This window comes from Symphalangus syndactylus, chromosome 6 (assembly GCF_028878055.3).
Source record: "Symphalangus syndactylus isolate Jambi chromosome 6, NHGRI_mSymSyn1-v2.1_pri, whole genome shotgun sequence".
Lineage (NCBI taxonomy): Eukaryota > Metazoa > Chordata > Mammalia > Primates > Hylobatidae > Symphalangus > Symphalangus syndactylus.
The window spans coordinates 118,508,161-118,528,498 of NC_072428.2; the positions used below are offsets into that span (position 1 = coordinate 118,508,161).

The 20,338-nt window shown below is 44.2% G+C and overlaps 1 protein-coding gene, 1 long non-coding RNA gene and 2 pseudogenes across 5 annotated transcripts in view; 1 reads left to right on the forward strand and 3 right to left on the reverse strand.

The window, feature by feature from the left end:
* Positions 1-20,338, forward strand: part of GARIN1A (golgi associated RAB2 interactor 1A) — a 38,411-nt gene that overhangs the window by 15,672 nt on the left and 2,401 nt on the right. For 2 of the 4 annotated variants that reach the window (XR_008658578.2, XR_008658581.2), the window contains exons 6-7: positions 5,784-5,901; positions 18,755-18,873. The gene's annotated coding sequence lies outside the window, so the exon portion shown is untranslated. Of the gene's footprint in view, positions 1-5,783; positions 6,036-6,409; positions 8,464-18,754; positions 18,874-20,338 lie in introns of those variants that run through there. The other 2 variants (XR_010121600.1, XR_008658579.2) reach the window with 2 other exon arrangements.
* Positions 1,517-6,456, reverse strand: LOC134737047 (uncharacterized). The gene is made up of 2 exons (XR_010121601.1): positions 6,397-6,456; positions 1,517-1,880 (listed from the first exon to the last, which is right to left on the reverse strand). It is a non-coding gene; the product is annotated as an uncharacterized lncRNA (long non-coding RNA).
* On the reverse strand, positions 19,344-19,387 carry LOC129485552 (uncharacterized; annotated as a pseudogene).
* On the reverse strand, positions 19,828-19,895 carry LOC129485546 (uncharacterized; annotated as a pseudogene).

Here is a 20,338-nt window from a genome sequence, read left to right on the forward strand (position 1 = left end):
GATTAAAGGCACACACCACCACATCCAGCTAATTTTTGTATTTTTAGTAGAGATGGGGTTTCACTAGGTTGGCCAGGATGGTCTCGATCTCCCGACCTCATGATCTGCCCATCTTGGCCTCCCAAAGTGCTGGGATTACAGGCGTGAGCCACCACGCCTGGCCCCCCTAGTTTCTTTCTTACCTTTGTATCCCAAAACTTCTAGAACAAACAGTAAATATAAATGCCACAAGCATACCCTATGCACAAAATGAGAGAAGGATTTAATTTAAATAACATACATCACTGCAAAGAAAGAAATACAGGTGGGAGTTTTAGTTCTTTCTGCTTCTTGGTTACAAGTCAGTAGTAGTTGTTATTTCTTACTTCCTCCTATACTACCATTCCAGGTACCTCTAGCTTTACCGGGTTCGTTCCCTGGTAGGGAATCCACAAACTTTCACTCCTGAAAATCCTAAGCCCTTGATGGTTTTGCACATGTAGAGTTGTGTGATCTTCTTTTGACTGGGCAAGAGCTGTAAAGAGACATCTCAGTTTCCTCTGAGTACCATTCCTACTCCTCTCTGCCCCCATTCTGTAGAACCATCTTTTTGCTTTTAATAATAATGGTCAACCCACTCTAGCAACTCCAAAACCCCCTTCTACACATAACACCATGCTCTCCTAATGGTAGGAGGAGACAGAAATGGCAGCCGCAGCTCAGTTTTCAGTTAGTGGAATGATTTTCGTGCACCCAGTGAAATCACTTTCACACTTAGGTATTAAAATCTCCAAACTTCATACATGCAATTAAAAATTATTTTTTATTTGTAAAAAATCTTTTCCCAGGCCAGGCGCGGTGGCTCACGCTTGTAATCCCAGCACTTTGGGAGGCCGAGGCGGGCGTATCACGAGGTCAGGAGATCGAGACCACGGTGAAACCCTGTCTCTACTAAAAATACAAAAAATTAGCCAGGCGTGGTGGCGGGCGCCTGTAGTCCCAGCTACTCGGGAGGCTGAGGCAGGAGAATGGCGTGAACCCTGGAGGTGGAGCTTGCAGTGAGCCGAGATTGCGCCACTGCACTCCAGCCTGGGTGACAGAGTGAGACTCCGTCTCAAAAAAAAAAAAAAAAAAATCTTTTCCCACATGTTCTATGCAATTTTTCTTACAACTCTTCCTTAAGAAACTCCTAGAGGATGTACTCAATTAAAATGAAGTCAACTCAGAAAAACACGGCTCCAGGAAAGGGGTGGGTTCAATGTAGGAAAAAAGTGAAGGCAATATCCAGGTGAAGAGAGATGAAGAGAGAGTCCAGAATGACAGGAGAACAGCAGCCCCAGAAAGCAGTCAGCTCTTACTGGAGCAGGAGAGAGGACTCTGCTAAATGCATCTCCACAAAGATCAAATTGATGGAATACCTGATGTGTTTGAATGCACTGAGAGATTTACACTTATGGCAAAGTTTAGGGGTGTGTTAGGAATAGGACTATTAAGCCAAGCAAACAAAAAATAATATAAATATTAACTCCAAGAGGAAGAAGTTGTACAAAAAAAGAAATATAATTCAAGTATGTACTGTATCTTTGACTATTCATAATACGGTACACATCGAATATAGATTGAATCAAAGCAGAGGATGGTTGAAGGTCAATTTGGGGAATGGGGGAAAGGGGAAGGGAAAAAAGGTGAAGATTAAACCCTTCTCTTCCATGGCTGGAAGTTCTGTGCCCCAGAATTCCCTTGGTTCCTGCATGTTCTCCAAGCTGATCGACATCTCAGAGCTCATCGCGTCTGGTTTCCAGGTAGGTTTGGCCAGTGGGAAGCCCAGGCAGGAGATCAGAGAAGATGAGGAGAATGGGGTCAGGACAACTATTTCCTCCCTTGTGGTGACAGAAGGTAGGCTGTTAACAGAGAGAAACTGTCAGAAGTATTTGAACCAGAGAGTGTCAGCCGGTTGTAGGTTCTTAGGTTCCTCAATGGCAGGCCATGCACAGAGCCAAGGAGGGGAGAGGGCGTGGTCCCTGTTTTCAAGGAAATTTTCTTAGTATTCTTAGTACTTGGACTACTGATTATTAAATGACTGTGCCTTGGGAGGCAGTGAAAAGTGGTTTGGTGCTGCACTGTAGAATTGTTAGCTTCTTGTGTTGGAAACTTTGTAGTGTAAAAGCAAGAACTCCGGCCGAGCACGGTGGCTCACACCTGTAATCCCAGCACTTTGGGAGGCCGAGGCGGGCATATCACTTGAGGTCAGGAGTTCAAGACTAGCCTAGCCAACATGGTGAAACCCTGTCTCTACTAAAAAATACAAAAGTTAGCCAGGCATGGTGGTGGGTGCCCGTAATCCCAGCTATTCGGGAGGCTGAGGCAGGGACAATTGCTTGAACCTGGAGTTAGAGGTTGCAGTGAGTCGAGATTGTGCCACTGGACTCCAGCCTGGGTAAGAGAGTGAGACTCTGTCTCAAAAAAAGAAAGAAAGGAAGAAAGAAAGAAAGAAAGAAAGAGAGAGAGAGAGAGAGAGAGAGAAGAAAGAAAGAAAGAAAGAAAGAAAGAAAGAAAGAAAGAAAGAAAGAAAGAAAGAAAGAAAAAGAAAGGACAGAAAGAAAGAAAGAAAGAAAGAAAGAAAGAAAGAAAGAAAGAAAGAAAGAAAGAAAGAAAACCCAGCACATAGACTCCAGCCTGGGCAAGAGAGTGAGACTCTGTCTCAAAAAAAGAAAAGAAAGAAAGAAAAAGAAAAAGAAAGAAAGAAAGAGAGAGAGAGAGAGAGAAAGAAAAAGAAAGAAAGAAAGAAAGAAAGAGAAAGAAAGGACAGAAAGAAAGAAAGAAAGAAAGAAAGAAAGAAAGAAAGAAGAAAGAAAGAAAGAAAGAAAGAAAGAAAGAAAGAAAGAAAGAAAGAAAACCCAGCACATGGACTCCAGCCTGGGCAAGAGAGTGAGACTCTGTCTCAAAAAAAGAAAAGAAAAGAAAAGAAAAGAAAGAAAGAAAGAAAGAAAGAAAGAAAGAAAGAAAGAAAGAAAGAGAAAGAAAGAAAGAAAGAAAGAAAGAAGAAAGAAAGAAAGAAAGAAAGAAAGAAAGAAAGAAAGAAAGAAAGAAGAAAGGAAGAAAGGAAAAGAAAGAGAACCCAGCACATGGACTTTAGTCCACGTGTAACATATAACCCATGATAATGTAAGTAAACTTTGATAGGACAATTCTATAAGGGGTACTGGTCACAAGTATTTTTCCTCTCTGAGCATAAGAATTCAGTCCACCCAATCCATGCATCTATATATAACAATACTTTAGGAGGTTATAAGCACAGGAAAAGGGTTTGTGGAGAATGACTAAACTCACAAACTGAAATGAAGACTAAATATATTTTGCAAGTCAGTTAATTTAGGCATAAATATAGTCACTCAACTGTGAATATCATGCATGGAGTTCTGAGGGCTGAACTTCCAGCCTTCTTCACTAAAGACTGAAATTTGCTTTGCTCAGATCTTTTCTGGACTCCTTTCTTCCTAGGTCTCTTGGTCTTTGTGTACTCACATTATCTTCATAGCAAGTTGCCTTCTTGCTTTAAGGTCTATACCAGTCTCATGTTTAGCTGCAAACAATGAGAAGCCAATCAACAAGGGCTTAAGGAACTCTATTCACTACATCTAACCTTTAAAGAAAAAGATGTTACTATCCTTGCAGGCCAAACCAAGTCTTTGGTAATATGCTGGGTATCTTCTCTAAGCTCCTGCCCCCATTCCACCCCAGGCCAGGCCAAGCCTCTCTCCACCCTCCACCATCCTGCTCTCTGCCCCAGAGGCTGGGAACCTCTATGGACTGTGTCAAGGGAGGCGCATGCTGTCCAGCTTTGGTTGGATTTGACCAGTGGGAAATCAAGGAGGACTGGGTAGGAGAGTCTCAGGCTGCAGCACAGTTCCAAGAAAGTTTCAGCAGACTGACAATGAACCCTTAAATTCAGTGCACATTAGAGGAATCTGCATCTCCCCGGAATGGGGCCTCCTTGCAGCTGGAAGTCTGAATACAGCGTCTTCGTGGTCACCACAAGGAGAATTATAGATTACACCACTGCCCAAGTCCACCTGAACATTTTTAAATTTTTTTTTTCTTTGAGATGGAGTCTTGCTCTGTTGCCCAGGCTGGAGTGCAATGGTGTGATCTTGCCTCACTGCAGGCTCCTCCTCCCAGGTTCAAGTGATTCTTATGCCTCAGCCATCCCAGTAGCTGCGATTATAGGTGTGGGCCACCATGCCTGGCTAATTTTTGTGTTTTTTTTTTTGTAGAGACAGGGTTTCATCATGTTGGCCAAGCTGGTCTTGAACACCTGGCCTCAAGTGATCTGTCCACCTTGGCCTCCCAAAGTATTGAGATTACAGGTGTGAGCCACCATGCGCAGCCATATATTATTTATTTCCTTTTCCTCCAATAGAATAAATTCCACACCTATACTACACGTTGTGCAAAATAATATTTTTCAGGTTTTAAGGCATATTCCCAAGGAAGTGTAGATGCTTGTGTGGAATTTCCCTCCCTTCCACCCTCCCTACCTTCCTTCCTTCCTTTTTTTTTTTTTTTTTTTTTTTTTTTTTTGCTGACGAGGTCTCACTCTATTACCCAGGCTGGAGTGCAGTGGCACAATCATGGCTCACTGCAGTCTCGAACGCCTGGGCTGAAGCTATTCTCCCACCTCAGCCTCTTATGTAGCTGGGACTGCAGGTGCGCGACGATGCCTGGCTAATTTTTTAAAATATTATTATTTATAGAGGTGAGGTCTTGCTATGTTGCCCAAGCCGGTCTCGAACTCCTGGGCTCAAAGTGATCCTCCTGCCTCAGCCTCCCAAGATGCTGGAATTACAAGCATGAGCCACTGTGCCCGGCTGCTTCTGTGGAACTTCTATACACCTTTTTGTCCATTGTGTTTTGAAACTGCCCGCCGCCCCTCTGTGTCTCATTTTTCTAACCTGTCCCATAATCTCTATGTCCTCTTGGCCATTTTAGATGTCTTTGTATCAACTTTCTCTAGTTCTCTAGTCTCTCTGTCAACAGTTTTTTGTCTGGACTGAGATGTGTAACAAGATTATTAACTTTTTTCAGGTCTAACATTCTAAGGCAGGCCAGGTGTGGTGGCTCACGCCTATAATCCTAGCACTCTGGGAGGCTGAGGCAGGAGGATCACTCGAGGTCAGGAGTTCAAAACCAGCCTCCTGGGCAATAGAACAAGACTCTGTCTCAAAAAAAAGAAAAAGGATTCTAGGTCAATGAGTCCCAGTGGGCAGGTGGGTTTGGAATTTCTTAAATGATGGGGTGTTTGGGGAGTCACCATGGCTGGAGGGCACTAACGGCATTCTAGCAGTTGAGGGCCATGATGTTGGAAGCCTTACAGAAAATAAAGAATGATCTTCTTATGCCACTCTGACCATTCTGGCAGATGAAGAACCTGTTTACAACTACTTGAGTCTAGACCCTAACTCCCCCAACCCACTCACCCAATTTTAATCTACACAGAATTGTCCAGGAATTTAACCATCATGTGAATCAAGGGAAGATGGTACTTTTGGGTTTGTGTGTGGGTTTTGTTTGTTTGTTTGTTTGTTTTTAGTGCTTAACCAAAAGTTGTTCACAGTTTGGAAAATCATTACAAAGTTGCTCCTAGGACAGTAAAACCTATTTAAGAAGTGGGGTTCAGATCCCCTACACAACCCTGGTTTTAGTTGGGATTCACTCTGAGTGGGGCTTGGAGGGAAGGGCAAAGCCAGCCGGAAAAAGGCCACTCTTGCAGGGCAGCTCCCCTAGGTCCAGAATTCTCCCTACAGGTCTCCCCAGATCAAGCCAAAGAAATGGGCGCCAAGTAACCAGAGACTGCTGGAATCATTGCCAGTGGTCCCATGAATCACAGCCAGCCTCAAGACCTCAATTTCTTCACCCGGCCATGTTAGCAGAGCGAACAACCCTGCGGGCGTGGCTGGGCCGGGTTCTTGGGGCAGCCCGGCGCCACTGCCGGCATCTACGCACCCTGAACGCGCCCGATCTGGTCTCATCTCGGAAGCTAAGCAGGGTCGGGCCTGGTTAGTACTTGAATGGGATACGCCTGGAAATACCGGCTTTTGGCTTCCCGCTCCCTCCCTCTTTCCCCCTTTTGTGGCCGCGCTTTTCAATCGCCCCCTAATTCTGCTCCCCCTTTTACTCCGTCGCAGCCCGGGACCTCCTGGTGGGGGTTCGCCACAGCAGCACCAGGCGCCACTGCCATACCACCCTGAACGTGCCCGATCTTGTCTGATATAAAAAGCTAAGCACGGTCTGGCCTGGTTAGTACTTGGATGGGAGACCGCCTGGGAATACCAGGTCCTGTAGGCTTTTGGCTTCCCTCTCCTCCCTCCTTCCCCCGTTTGTCGCCGTGCTTTCCAACCGCCCCCTGATTCTGCTCACTCTTTTCCGCCAGCCTGCGCCCCCGCTACAGCCCGGGAGGATGGGGGTCTGCAACTGCAGCACCAGGCGCCACTGCCACACCACCCTGAACGCGCCCGATCTCGTCTGATCTCGCAAGCTAAGATGTGGCCGCATTTAGGACCCCACCGGATTGGCTGTGCCTCTCCCAGCCCCCTGGCGGAGCGGACTAACCCTAGCATTTCATTGATTCACAATAACGCCACCCCACCCGACTATTTTGAGCCCCATTTGCCAATCTGTAGTGGATCTTTACTGTTTTGGAGTAGTAAAGTCAATACACCTTTATAGGTCTATTTTTGTAGCTACTGCATTCTGGGTACAAGCTTCTGATTCTATTTCATGGCTTCGAATGAAGTCGTGCACAAGCATTTACATATTGACTTATGCATTGCTTTACATTTTCCTTGTATATTACAGTTGGGGCAGGATATCAATTTTTAAAATTTATATGTATAGGTAGGTTATAATCATTATGAATTTTATTTCAGGCTAGTGAAACGGTGTGACAAAATATTTGTCGTAAAAAGAGGACTTGGGTCTGACAGGGTTGAGAACCACAACACTGGAGGAGTGTTGACCTCCCCAGTACTTCTCTGTTGACTTTGGTGGCACTTAGCTCCTGCACCATCTCTGCCTCCTCTTACCCCCACCCCACACTGGGGCTGCTTCTCTAGGCTTCTCTGCTCTGCTCTTCCCACACCTTCTCCTCAGCCCTCAGGTCAGCGAGTCCTGGGCAGCCTCTCCTGCTCCCTGGTTCAATCCCAGCCATGCCATCACCCACGCCTCAGAGTCTGTCCTGCCCCTCCTTAGCCCATGCCACCCTGACTCCAACTAGGTCCTATAATCTTCAATCTCTTCTGGGCTGCCTGTGGGAGGGAGGGTTCCTGCCTAGATTCTGTTCTGTCCATAGAATCAGGTTCCAAAGCTCCCTCATTTTTATTTGTTTTATTGTATTTATTTATTTAGAGACGGAGTCTCACTCTGTCACCTAGATTGGAGTGCAGTGGCCCGATCTTGGCTCACTGCAACCTCTTCCTCCTGAGGTCAAGCAATTCTTCTGCCTCAGCCTCCCAAGTAGCTGGGACTACAGGAGTGCGCCACCATGCTCGGCTAATTTTTGTGTTTTTGGTAGAGACGGGGTTTTGCTGTGTTGGGCAGGCTGGTCTCGAACTCCTGACCTCAAGTGATCCACCCACCTCAGTCTCCCAAAGTGTTGAGATTACAGGCGTGAGCCACGGCGCCTGGCCAACGCAGCTCGTTATACAGCCCCTGCTCCAGCCAGCTGAGCCCTGGGGGTTCCCTACCATGGTCATGTCAGGGAATAGGGGAACATCCTGTATCAGCTAACTTATTGTCTTCTCCTGAGGGCTCTTGCTCCTGAAGTCCTGGTTTCTGTCCTTATCACCACAGTATTCCAGGGCAGCCAGGTTCAAGTCCTCATAGTCATCTCTAACTCTTTGTCTCTTACATTTAACAAGGCACCAACTGAATTAAACTCAATGAACATTTAAATGAATTTTTAATAAAAATGTTTAAATATGTATTACAAAAATATTATTCATAAAGATTCCAATAATACAGAACTAAAGTAATTTTGGGGCCTGTCTGTCCCTCCCTGCTGCCGTCCCCACCAAAATAACCCACTTCATTGAAACAAGCACTTCAACTGCTTTTTATTTAACAATTCATTTGTTCTTGTGTAATCTGAGGGTGTCAAGTTCTGTAACCTTCTAAGGTCACTGTTTCTTTTATTATCTAAATGAAGTGACTCAAGCCTCTAGGCTACTCCTGTCGTGCCTGAGGATTTTCGGGGATGCTTGCAGTCTCCTGATTTACAATCACCTTGATGTCTGAATCTCACTGAATCCCACAGCCTAGTGATTTTTCGTTTGATTTATAGCTTAAGTGCATTGCGATCTAGATTTGAATATTGCTACATGCAATTCAGTGATTGAAATTTGCTGAAACTTGCTTTATTGCTCATAATCTGGCCATTTTTTGCTTGTAAATTTCCCTATGTACTTAAAATTAAAGCATATTCTGCAATTGTTGGGTGTAGTGTTCTCTGCCTATGATCTATTAAATCAATTTTGTTAATCATGTTTAAATATTCTATATCCTTACTGATCTGGTCTGCATACTATATCAATTACAGAAAGGCATTAAAATCACCTTCTGTGATTACTTTGTCCATATGCAGTTCTGTCAATTTTGCTTTGTTTAGATTGAGACTATTATACATTTGAGTTTTTTTTGTTGTTTTTTTTTATGTTCCTGGTGAATTGAACTTTTTATCATTCCACAGTGGTCCTTTGTCTTTTTAGCAACAGTTTTTGGTTTAAAGTCCATTTGACTAACATTAATATAGCTCACCAGCTTTCTTTTGTTAGTACTTATATAGTATATTTCTCTTTCATTCTTTTACTTTCAAGCTTTCTTTATACTTTTGTTTTCCTTTTTCTTTTTGAGATGGGATCTCTCCCTGTTGCCCAGGCTGGAGTGCAGTGGTGCATCACAGGATATTTTCCTCTTGACTAATTAGCATGTGAATTGTAGTTATCATTGTAATCTCCAATTATTCTTGCTTTCTTTAGTACTGACATTTAGTAAGGTTTGTTTTGTTTCGTATTTTGTTTTTTGGGTTTTTTTTTTTTTTTTGAGATGGAGTCTCTCTCTGTCACCCAGCCTGCAGTGGTGGCACGATCTCAGCTCACTGCAACCTCTGCCACCAGGGTTCAAGCCATTCTCCTACCTCATCCTCCCAAGTAGCTCGGATTACAGGCATGCACCACCACACCTGGCTAATTTTGTATTTTTAGTAGAGACGGGGTTTCTCTATGTTGGCCAAGCTGGTCTCGAACACCTGACCTCAGGTGATCTGTTCATCTCAGCCTCCCCAAGTGCTGGGATTACAGGAATGAGCCACCGTGCCCGGCCTTAGTAAGGTTTTATTATTCTTTTAATACAAGATAGATTCTGTTTGCTGCCATTTTATTTAGATGTTAAAATCAATATTAAAACATGAGCTTGAAACATACATACATAGCTGGAATCCCAAGAGAAGGGAAGAAATGGGATAGAAGAAATATTTGAGGAAATAATGGCCAAGAATTTCTCAGAATTAATGACAGCCATCAAACCTCAGATCCAAGAAGCTCAGAGAGCAGAAAGCAGGATATACTAACAGCACACACACACATACACACACACACACACACACACACACACACACACACACGATGTACTACCTACACAGTTTAAGTCCCTGCTGCTGAAAACAAAACAAAAAGAAGACATCTTGAAGGAGCAAGAGAAGAAAGAAACTCAGTTGTCCCTCAGTATCCTCAGGGGGCTTGGTTCCTCCACAGATACCAAATCTACATAGTCCTAAGTCCTGGTGGAACTAACTGATAGGAAATGTGAGCCCTCCATCTGGGTGGGCTTTACATCCAGCCAATACCATATTTCAATAATACGTTTGGTTCTGGATGTGGAACCCACCCATATGGAGAGTAAACTGTGTGTATTTTTAAAATCCGTGTGTAAGTGGACCCTCAAAGTTCAGACCCATGTTGTTCAAGGGTCAACTGTATTCCATACAGAGAAACAAATGTTGGAAGTAAATGCTCACTTTCTCCAAGTGAAAATAGCACTCAGGCAAAAGTTTTCTCAGCAAGGCAGTTTACTTCTATAGAAGGGTACATCTTGTGGATGGAGCAATGGTGAGAGCACACCGGACAAGGGAGGGGAAGGGAAGGGGAGGGGAGGGGAAGGGGGGGAGGGGAAGGGGAGGGGAAGGGGAAGGAAAGGGGAGGGGAAGGGGAAGGAAAGGGGAGGCGTAGGGGAGGGGAAGGGAAGGAGAGGGGAGGGGAAGGGAAGGAGAGGGGAGGGGGAGGGGAAGGGGAGGGGAAGGGAAGGGGAGGGGAGGGGAACGGGAGGGGAGGGGAAGGGGGGGAGGGGAGGGGAAGGGGAGGGGGAGGGGAGGGGAAGGGGAGGGGAGGGGAAGGGGAGGGGGAGGGGAGGGGGAGGGGAGGGGAAGGGGAGGGGGAGGGGAGGGGAAGGGGAGGGGGATGGGAGGGGAAGGGGAGGGGGAGGGGAGGGGAAGGGGAGGGGGAGGGGAGGGGGAGGGGAGGGGAGGGGGAGGGGGAGGGGAGGGGAAGGGGAGGGGAGGGGAAGGGGAGGGGATGTAATTCCTAATGTAGCTCTTCCCTACTGCTGTGTCTTTCCCCTATTGGCTGGGATTGGATCACACAGTCCAAGCCAATTCTGATTGGCTATTTTAAAGAGAGAGAGGGTATGAGCCAGAGTGGCAGGGTGAGTAGTTTTGGCAGGAGGGATGGTTGCAGAGCAGATGACTAAGGATAACTAAGGACAAAGCAGGTGACTAAGAACAGAGCAGGTGACTAAGAACAGAGCAGGTGATAGAGGCTAGGAGGGGGTTGTTTACTGAAACTAGGGGCAAGGAGACGTAAAGAACAAGGAAATTAAACTTTAAAATGGGGAACAAAGAACAGGGGAGCTGAACATACTGATACATTGGTTCTTTTTTTTTTTTTTTTTTTTTTTTGAGACGGAGTCTTGCTGTGTCACCCAGGCTGGAGTGCAGTGGCGCGATCTCGGCTCACTGCAAGCTCCGCCTCCCGGGTTCAGGCCATTCTCCTGCCTCAGCCTCCCGAGGAGCTGGGACTACAGGCGCCCGCCAACACGCCCGGCTAATTTTTTGTATTTTTAGTAGAGACAGGGTTTCACCGTGTTAGCCAGGATGGTCTCGATCTCCTGACCTCGTGATCCGCCCGCCTCGGCCTCCCAAAGTGCTGGGATTACAGGCTTGAGCCACCGCGCCCGGCCTGATACATTGGTTCTTTGGAGAGGAACTCAGAACTCATTGTACTTAACAATTTTCTCCCTCTTGAATTTTAAAGGAAGTTAACAGGCTTAAGTCTTTGAAGAGGAATTTATTATATCCTACACAAAAATAAACTTCTCATCAGAAACCACAGAAGTGAAAAGAAAATGGTCTGATTTTCTTTAAAGTGAAAACGAAACAAGACAAAAATCTCTGGTAACCCAAAATTCTATACTCAGTGAAAATATCCTTCACAATACAAAAGGTAAAAAACATTTCCCAGACAAACGAAAACCGAAGGAATACATTGCCAGCAGACCAGCTCTACAAGAAATGTTAAAGAATATTCTCCAAGCAGAAGGAATGTGATATCAGACTGAAACTTGAATCTGCACAAAGAAATGAAGCACACTGGAAATGGAATAAAAGAAGATAAGACAGAATCAATTTTTTAAAAAAATTCTAGTTTCTCTAAAAGATAAAGCAAAAATAGTGGCAATATATTGTAGGTTTATAACATATATAAAAGTAAACTGTATGACAACAGTATCAGAAAAGACAGGAGGGAGATATTGGAAGGACCTGTTGTAAGATCCTTACACTACACACAAAGCAGTATAATGTTATTTGCAGTTGGATTTCGGTTACTCATAGATGCATATTATGACTATTAAGGCAATCACTAAAATTTCTTGAAAAGATGTTTTTATACATTATAAATATATATGTATAAGATAATAGAAATGATAAAATTGAATCATAAAAAATGATCAATAGTCCCCCCAAAAGGCAAAATAAATGAAGGAAAGACGCAGAGAGCAGATGGAACAAATAGAAAACAGTGATCAATATGGTAGATGTTAATGCAGCTATAGCAATAATCACAATAAATGTGGACAGTCATTCTAAACACATCAGTTAAAAGTCAGAGATTGTCAGATCAGCTTTAAAAACGGACCAAACTGTGCCGGGCGCGGTGGCTCACGCTTGTAATCCCAGCACTTTGGGAGGCCGAGGCGGGCGGATCACGAGGTCAGGAGATCAAGACCACGGTGAAACCCCGTCTCTACTAAAAAATACAAAAAATTAGCCAGGCGTGGTGGTGGGCGCCTGTAGTCCCAGCTACTCGGAGAGGCTGAGGCAGGAGAATGGCGTGAACCCGGGAGGCGCAGCTTGCAGTTAGCCAAGACTGTGCCACTGCACTCCAGCCTGGGCGACAGAGCGAGACTCCGTCTCAAAAAAAAAAAAAAAAAAAAAAAAAAATAGACCAAACTGTATGCAATCTATAATAAATCTTTTTTAAAAATGTAAAGACAGAAAGGTTAAAAGTAAAAGGACAGAGAAAGCTATGTAACACACCCCAAAAGAAAGCTAGAGTGGCTATTTTAATATTAGATGAAGTAGACTCCCAGGCAAGGAATATTAGCAGCCATAAGGAGGGCATTATATAGTGATAAAGGGATCAATTCTCCAAAAAGATAAAACAGTTTTGAATGTGCAAGCATGTAAAAATAGAGCTTCAAAATACTTCAGACAAAAACTGTTAGAACAAAAAAAAAAAAGACAAGTTCACAATTACAGATCAAGACTTCAATATTCTTCTCTCAGTAAGTTGATAAAACAGGTCATAAAAATCAGTAAAAATACAGAAAATGTAAACAACACTATCAAACAACTAGACTTAACTGGCATTTATCGAACATTCTATTCAATAGTAGTACAATGCACTTTCTTTTCAGGTACACATGGAATGTTTATTAAGAGAGACCACATTTTGGGCCATAAAATAAACCTCAACAAATTTCATGCAAAGTGTATAATCAGACCACGACAAAATTAAACTGTAAATCAGTAACAGAAAGATTTCTGGGAAATCCCAAAATATAAACTACACACTTCTTCATAACCCATGGATCAAAGAGGACTAAAGGGAAATTTTAAAGCAGTTTGTGCCCAGCTGAATGAAAACAAAAATATAGCATATCAAAATGTGCAGGGCAGGGCACAGTGGCTCATGCCTATAATCCCAGCGCTTTGGGAGGCCAAGGCAGGAGGATCACTTGAGACCAGCCTGGGCGACATAGAGAGATACCGTCTCTACAACAAATTTTAAAAATTAGCTGAGCATGGTGGAGCAGCTTATAATCCTACTGACTCGTGAGGCTGAAGTGGGAGGATCACTTGAGCTGAGGAGTTCAAGGCTGCAGTGAACTATGATCTTGCCACTGCGCTCCAGTGTGGATGACAGAGCGACATCTTGTCTCAAAAAAAAAGAAAAAGAAAGTGCAGATGCTGCCAAATCAGTGCTTGGCAGATTAGTAAACAATTCAGTGGGGCCAATTAGGGCTTGGGGGAAGATTTCACTACAGAGGAACAGCATGAGAGGTGACTCAACGTTGGAGGATGCATTTGTCAAAACCCATAGAAAGGTATGCCACGAAGAGTGAGTTTCACTGTATGCAAAGGAAGAATATCAATTGAATGTCAGGGGAACCCAGGTTGGAATGCAGACTGTGACAAATGAATCTAACTGTACTATATTGAAGGGAATGGAGATGAAAGAGCTCACCTCAGTAGCTTTGGGAAACTATACTGGTTGGCTAAAGACCAAAAGAAGTGCATAAAAGCTGTGCTTTAGTTCAGTGGTCCCCAATCTTTTTGGCACCAGGAACTGGTTTCTTGGAAGACAGTCTTTCCACAGATGGAGGGTAGGGCGCGGGGATGTTGATGATGGTTTCAGGATGAAACTGTTCCACCTTAGATCATCAGGCATTAGAGTCCTTTTTTTTTTTTTGAGACAGAGTCTCACTCTGTCACCTAGGCTGGAGTGCAGTGGCACAATCTTGGCTCACCGCAACCTCCATCTCCCAGGCTCAAGCAATTCTCTTGCCTGAGCCTCCTGAGTAGCTGGGATTACAGGCGTGTGCCACCACACCTGGCTAATTTTTGTATTTTTAGTAGAGACGGGGTTTCACCATGTTGGCCAGGCTGGTCTCAAACTCCTGACTTCAGGCAATCTGCCTGCTTCGGCCTCCCAAAGTGCTGGGATTACAGGCATGAGCCACCGCGCCTGGCCTAGTTAGAGTCTTATAAGGAGCACGAAACCTAGTGCAGTTCACGTGTGCAGTTCACAATAGGTTTTGCACGCCTATGAGAATCTAACGCCGCCGCTGATCTGACAGGAGGCCAAACTTGGGTGACAATGTGAGCAATGGGCAGAGGCTGTAAATACAGATGAAGCTTCACTCACTGCCGGCTGTGCGGCCCAGGTTCCTAACAGTCTGCAGCAGCCTGGGGGCTGGGGACCTCTGCTTTAGTGGGTAAATTTGTTTCTCACACAATATGGGTTAGCAATTCTGAAACTACATTACATTATAATGTTCAACATATTAGGATTGAACAAATAAGGAACGATCATGAGAGCCAGCTTTCTCTCTGTTAGAGGAAGGAGTTCAAAATAGGTCAATGGAATCCTACAATATGGAGTTTTCTGTCTTCTTTCACTTAGCCTTACTTACTGTTACATGAGTCAATAGTCTGTTCCTTTTTGTTGCCAAATGGTATTCCACTGTGCGGATGTAACGCGGTTTGTTTATCAACTCACCTGCTGAAGGACATCTGGGTCATTTCCAGTTAGGGTGATAAAGCTGCTAGAAACATTTCCCTCATGAACATACATGGAATTTGGTTTCCATGTGTTGTCAGTATGATCCTTCCACCCCATCCCCCAATCCAGAACAGTTTCTTGGCCTTTCCTTGTCTTTCTTGTTCTCAACTGTCTTAGACAGCACAGGCTTTACCTTTTCACGTGGGTCTGTCTGATGTTTCCTCGTGATCAAACTTGGGTCTTGTTTTCTCGGCAGGAGTGCCCCAGGAATGGAGCCATGCTGTTCTCACAGCTACACATCGGGGGACTGATTTTGTTGTCTGCCAGATTTTTCTACCATAACATTATCATTTCCCCTTCTATAATTCAAGGTTTTTCCAAAAATATATCCCAAGATTGCATTGATACCAGTTCTTCATCAAAATTCCTCTACTCACCAGCCTTAGTCTCTACTGAAAACTTCTGCCTGAATCAGCCGCAACTCTGATGGCGCCGAATGGTGATTTTTTTGGTGTTTTGTTTTTGTTTTTGTTTTTGAGACAGGATCTCACTCTGTCATCCAGGCTGGGGTGCAATGGCATGATAATAGCTCACTGCAACCTCCACCTCCCAGGCTCAGGTGATCCTCCCACCTCAGCCTCCCAAATAGCTAGGACCACAGGCGCGTGCCACCACACCCAGCTAATTTTTGTAGAGACAGGGTCTCGCTGTGTTAGCCAGGCTGGCCTCAAACTCAAGTGATCCACCCACTTCAGCCTCCCAAAGTGTTGGGATTACAGGTGTGAGCCATGGTGCCCTGCCAAATAGTGATTTTCTGCTTCCATTATCCCTTCTACAATTAAGAGTTGGCATTCTACTATAAGGAAGAGGTTCCTCTCTCTTGCTCTCTCATCAGTATGACTCATAGGTTCCAATTTTATTCAAGAGTTTGTAACTCATTACTGTCATTATCTGCTTTGACATTCAAACAGTCCCAAATTTGGCCTGCAGGAGCACCTCCAAGCTGTCTTCTGCATTCTTTTGACTTGTCTGCATCATTCTTTGAGCACTTCCTTCCTTTCTGGCAAACAAGAGTCTCCACTCTTATCTTGTACTTTTCCTGCCCCAATCTTGGAATCAGCCATTTCTCCAAGAAATCCCAGTTCTTTAGAGTGGAAGATGGTATTTGGAAGCCAATCTACACACTTAACGTGCTTCTTCCTACTGTGGTGTCGCTGCTTCTAGGCCCTCTCAATGGACAGATTTAGAAAAACACACACACACACACAGACATCCATATATGCACAGACATTTTTATACACTCATGCACCTATACTATGTATCTCCATCTCTCTCTCTGTCTCTATTTATTTATATATTTTAAACTGAGTTCATTTTGATATCTCCAATTTCAGTCTACCGCCTCAGGGTTCTTTCTAGCCTTCCCAAGCTTGCCATGCTTACAAGAACCTTCTCCCACAATGAGAAACCTGGCTACCATGATCCTCAATACGTTTACTTATTTGCTTATGTAACTAGACTCCCAATTACACTGGCTGACTCCCTCACCCGCCACTGCCCCTACTGAGCAAGCCCTCTGTCTTTGAGAAGCTCTCTCATCTGCCTCATCCTTCATCCCTGGGCATCCTGCGATCCCAGAGCCTGGTGGGCTCACCTCTGTCTGCTTCCCTGCTTGCTGCCACACAGCAGGCAGTAAGGCAACTCCTCATGGGACTCTGGGAAATGCAAAGGGCTACAATGGGGTTGGAAGGCTGCAGGTTGTATTATTGACATTCACTGTTGCATAGGCTGAAGGTCCTGGGGTGATGAGGACTCAGGGGCCTGTCTGTAGCCTTTGTCAGAGGACATGGGGTATGCTCTCTCCTAAAAGTTTTTTTTTAACCATTTTATTGAGGTATGATTGAGATGTAAAAAGCTGTATATATTTAATGTATACAACTTGATGAATGTGGGTTAAGTATATACCTGTGAAGCCAACCCTACTACCATCAAGGCCATAGACATACCCATCAACTCCGGAATTTTCCTCCTGCCCTATTATTATTTTGTGTGTGTGTGTGTGTGTGTGTGTGTGTGTGTGTGTGTGAAGAACATTCAATATAAGATCTACCCTCTTGGGAAATTTTAACTATATAGTACAGCATTGTTAGTGGTAGGCATGATGCCTCATAGTAAATCTCTAGAACTCATTCATCTATCCTACAACTGAAACTTTGTACTCTTTGACCATCATCTCCTCATCTTCACCTCCCTACCCAGCTCCTGGCAATCACTGTTCTACACTCTGCTTCTATGAGTTTGACTAATTTCTTTTTTTTCTTTGAGACAGGGTCTCTCTCTGTCGCCCAGGCTGGAGTACAGTGTGGCATGATCATGGCTCACTGCAGCCTCAATCTCCCGGCTTCAAGCAATCCTCCCACCTCAGTCTGGGAACACAGGCCCTGCTAATTTTTATTATTACTATATTTTATTTTTAGAGATGGGGTCTTGCTATGTTGCCCAGGCTAGTCTTGAACTCCTGGGTTCAAATGATCCTCCCGCCTTGGCCTCCCAAAGTACTGGGATTACAGATGTGAGCACCCTGCCCGGCCAACTATTTTTGATTCCGTGTATAAGTGACATCATACGGTATTTGTCTTTTTGTGTCTGGTTTATTTCACTAGGTCCATGCATGCTCTTGCCTATGGCAGGATTTCCTTTCTTCCTTTCTTTCTTTTCCTTCCTTCCTTCCTTGCTTTTTCTTCCTTCCTTCCTTTCCTTCCTTCCCTTCCCTTCTCCCTGCCTTCCTTCCTTCCTCCTTTCTTTCTCTCTCTCTTTCTCCTTCCTTCCTTTCTCTCCTTCTTTTCTTTTCTTTTCTTTTCTTCCCTCTTTCCAGGATCTCTGTGGCCTAGGCGAGAGTGTGATGGTATGTCATGGCTCACTGCAGCCTTGCTCTCCCAGGCTCAAGCGATCCTTTTGCCTCAGCCTCTCAGGTAGCTGGGGCTACAGGCGCATGCCACTGCACCTGGGCAATTTTTTTTTTTTTTTAATTTTTAGTAGAGACAAGGTCTCACTATGTTGCCCAGGCTGATCTCAAACTCCTGAGCTCAAACAGTTCTCCCACCTCGGCCTCCGAAAGTGTTGGGATTACAGGTGTGAGCCATTGCACCGGACCAATTTCTTTCTTTTTTAAGGCTGAATTGTCTCCTGAAAAATTTTAAAAAGCCCACTTTTCTATTTGGAGGTGTATCCTATTCTCATGAGGTAATCCTTCCATCAAATCAGCCTGAAGAACTGAACAATGGTGAACCCAGCTGGGCTTTTCTGTCTCTAATGAGACAGTGCTGTGACTGATAGGGGATTTCTGAAGGGTTTTCTTGGATTGTTTTCCTGAGCTGATTTCTCACTCCCTCAGACTGCTCTTCTCCAATTTGGGGAGAGGGAGGGAGTAATTTGTGAGAACACGGACCATTTTATTAATTAGCATTCTTTCTCTATTATCAGGCTATCTCCAGGTTTTATGTCTTTTCTACCCTTTGGCCGCCTGACTTAACCTCTTTCTTTGTTAGGTTATCAATAGTTAATCTTTTGTTTTTTAAATAAACTACATACTTAATGTGTATGGCAAGGGGAGTCATTCTGTGACATAGCTTCTTCCCACGGGTTGCTAATTGTCCATCAATATCCCTCATCCTTAAATAATAAATAATTCTCCAGTTCTAGGTGGGCTCATGGCCACCCAGTGAAAAGCTACATTTCCCAGCTTCCCTTGTATCTGGGTGTGGCCCTGTGTCTGAATTCTGACCAATAGGACGTGAGCAAAAGTGATTATGCCATTTTTAGGTCATAGCCTTAAAAGGAATGAGTGTGAACTCCCCATTCTTTTCCCCCTTCTCACCGGCCAGGATGCAGACATAACGGCAGGAGCTGGAGGAGCCACCTGAGGACCCAGAGCTCAAAGCCACATGTTGAGAAGGGCAAAGATACTGTATCCGCTCTGGACTGTTGACCTTTGAACTATTACGTAAGAGAAAATCAAAATTCTATTTTAAGTCACAATACTTTGGGGTCTTTGACTACCTGGACTACATCTTAAGCAGTACAGCTTCATGCCACTACCTTCACCCAGAAGCCTGTACCTCTCCTTTATTTACACATACTTCTGTTTTCTTATTTCATGTTTTATGTCCATGTTTTTACAAAGTAAAATGTTTAGCGGTCCAACTAATTTTTTTCAAAGAACCAGCTTATGGATTTATTTTGGTGTGCTTAGTGTTTTGAGATTATTTTTGTTATATTTGAATGAATTTTAAGCCATTTATAGAATCGTGGGGCCACATACTTTTCTTCTCAACATTCTTTCTCCATTGTTTCATTGTCCTGTGCCATCTAAACTTGCTGGAAAGAGGTCTGAGGCCAGTCTCCTTTTATCCCCTGGGTAGACTGTCTGCTGCTTCTTTCTGGATGTTTGTAGTATAATTTTTTTTTTTAATATGGGGTTTTCCAGTGAAAACCAGAAAACCTGTTAGACAAATTCTCTCTCTCTCTCTCTCTCTTTTTTCTTTTTTAGACAGAGTCTCACCCTGTCACCCAGGCTGGAGTGCAATGGGGTGATCTCAGCTCACTGCAACCTCTGCCTCCCGGGTTCAAGCAATTCTCCTGCCTCAGCCTCCCAAGTAGCTGGGATTACAGGTGCATGCCACCACGCCCGGCTAATTTTTAGTATCTTTAGTAAAGATGGGGTTTCACCATGTTGGCCAGGCTGGTCTCGAACTCCTAACCTCATGATCCGCCCGCCTCCATCTCCCGGGTTCAAGCAATTCTCCTGCCTCAATCTCCTGAGTAGCTGGGACTACAGGTGCCTGCCACCACATCTGGCTAATTTTTGTATTGTTTGTAGAGACAGGGTTTTGTCATGTTGGCCAGGCTGGTCTCAAACTGGCCTCAAGTGATCTGCCCGCCTCAGCCTCCCAAAGTGCTGGGATTATAGGTGTGAGCCACCACACCCAGCCCTGCTAGACAAATTCTAAAAGAGCTGTAACACTTAGCTAATGCATTCTTTATCCCTAAGATTTAGGAACTTCACAAGAGCCAGTGGCTTCTTTGCTCACTTTACCTGCAATATAGTACATTCTGTTCTTTCGCTAAATTAGGACTTTTTTTGGTTTGTTTCAGAAATGGCTGTTTCTTTTTAAGTTTTTTATTACTTTTTTGAATTTCATTTGTTCCCTAGTCACTGGTCTCAATCTGTATGTTGGATCAACATGTTTTCTATATCTCTCATTTCTCCCCAGTCAGTTCATCTCTCTCCCCAGCTTTATTGTATGATATTTATCCCAGCTTTATTGTGTCATATTCTCAAGCCTGTCATCCATGTTGCTGACTCAGTTTTCTGTCATGCCAGCTCTACTTCTTATGGCTTCTAACATGACTTCCAGATCTTGCTGTATTTTCCAATATTCTACAAATCTTTGCACTGCTTATGTAAT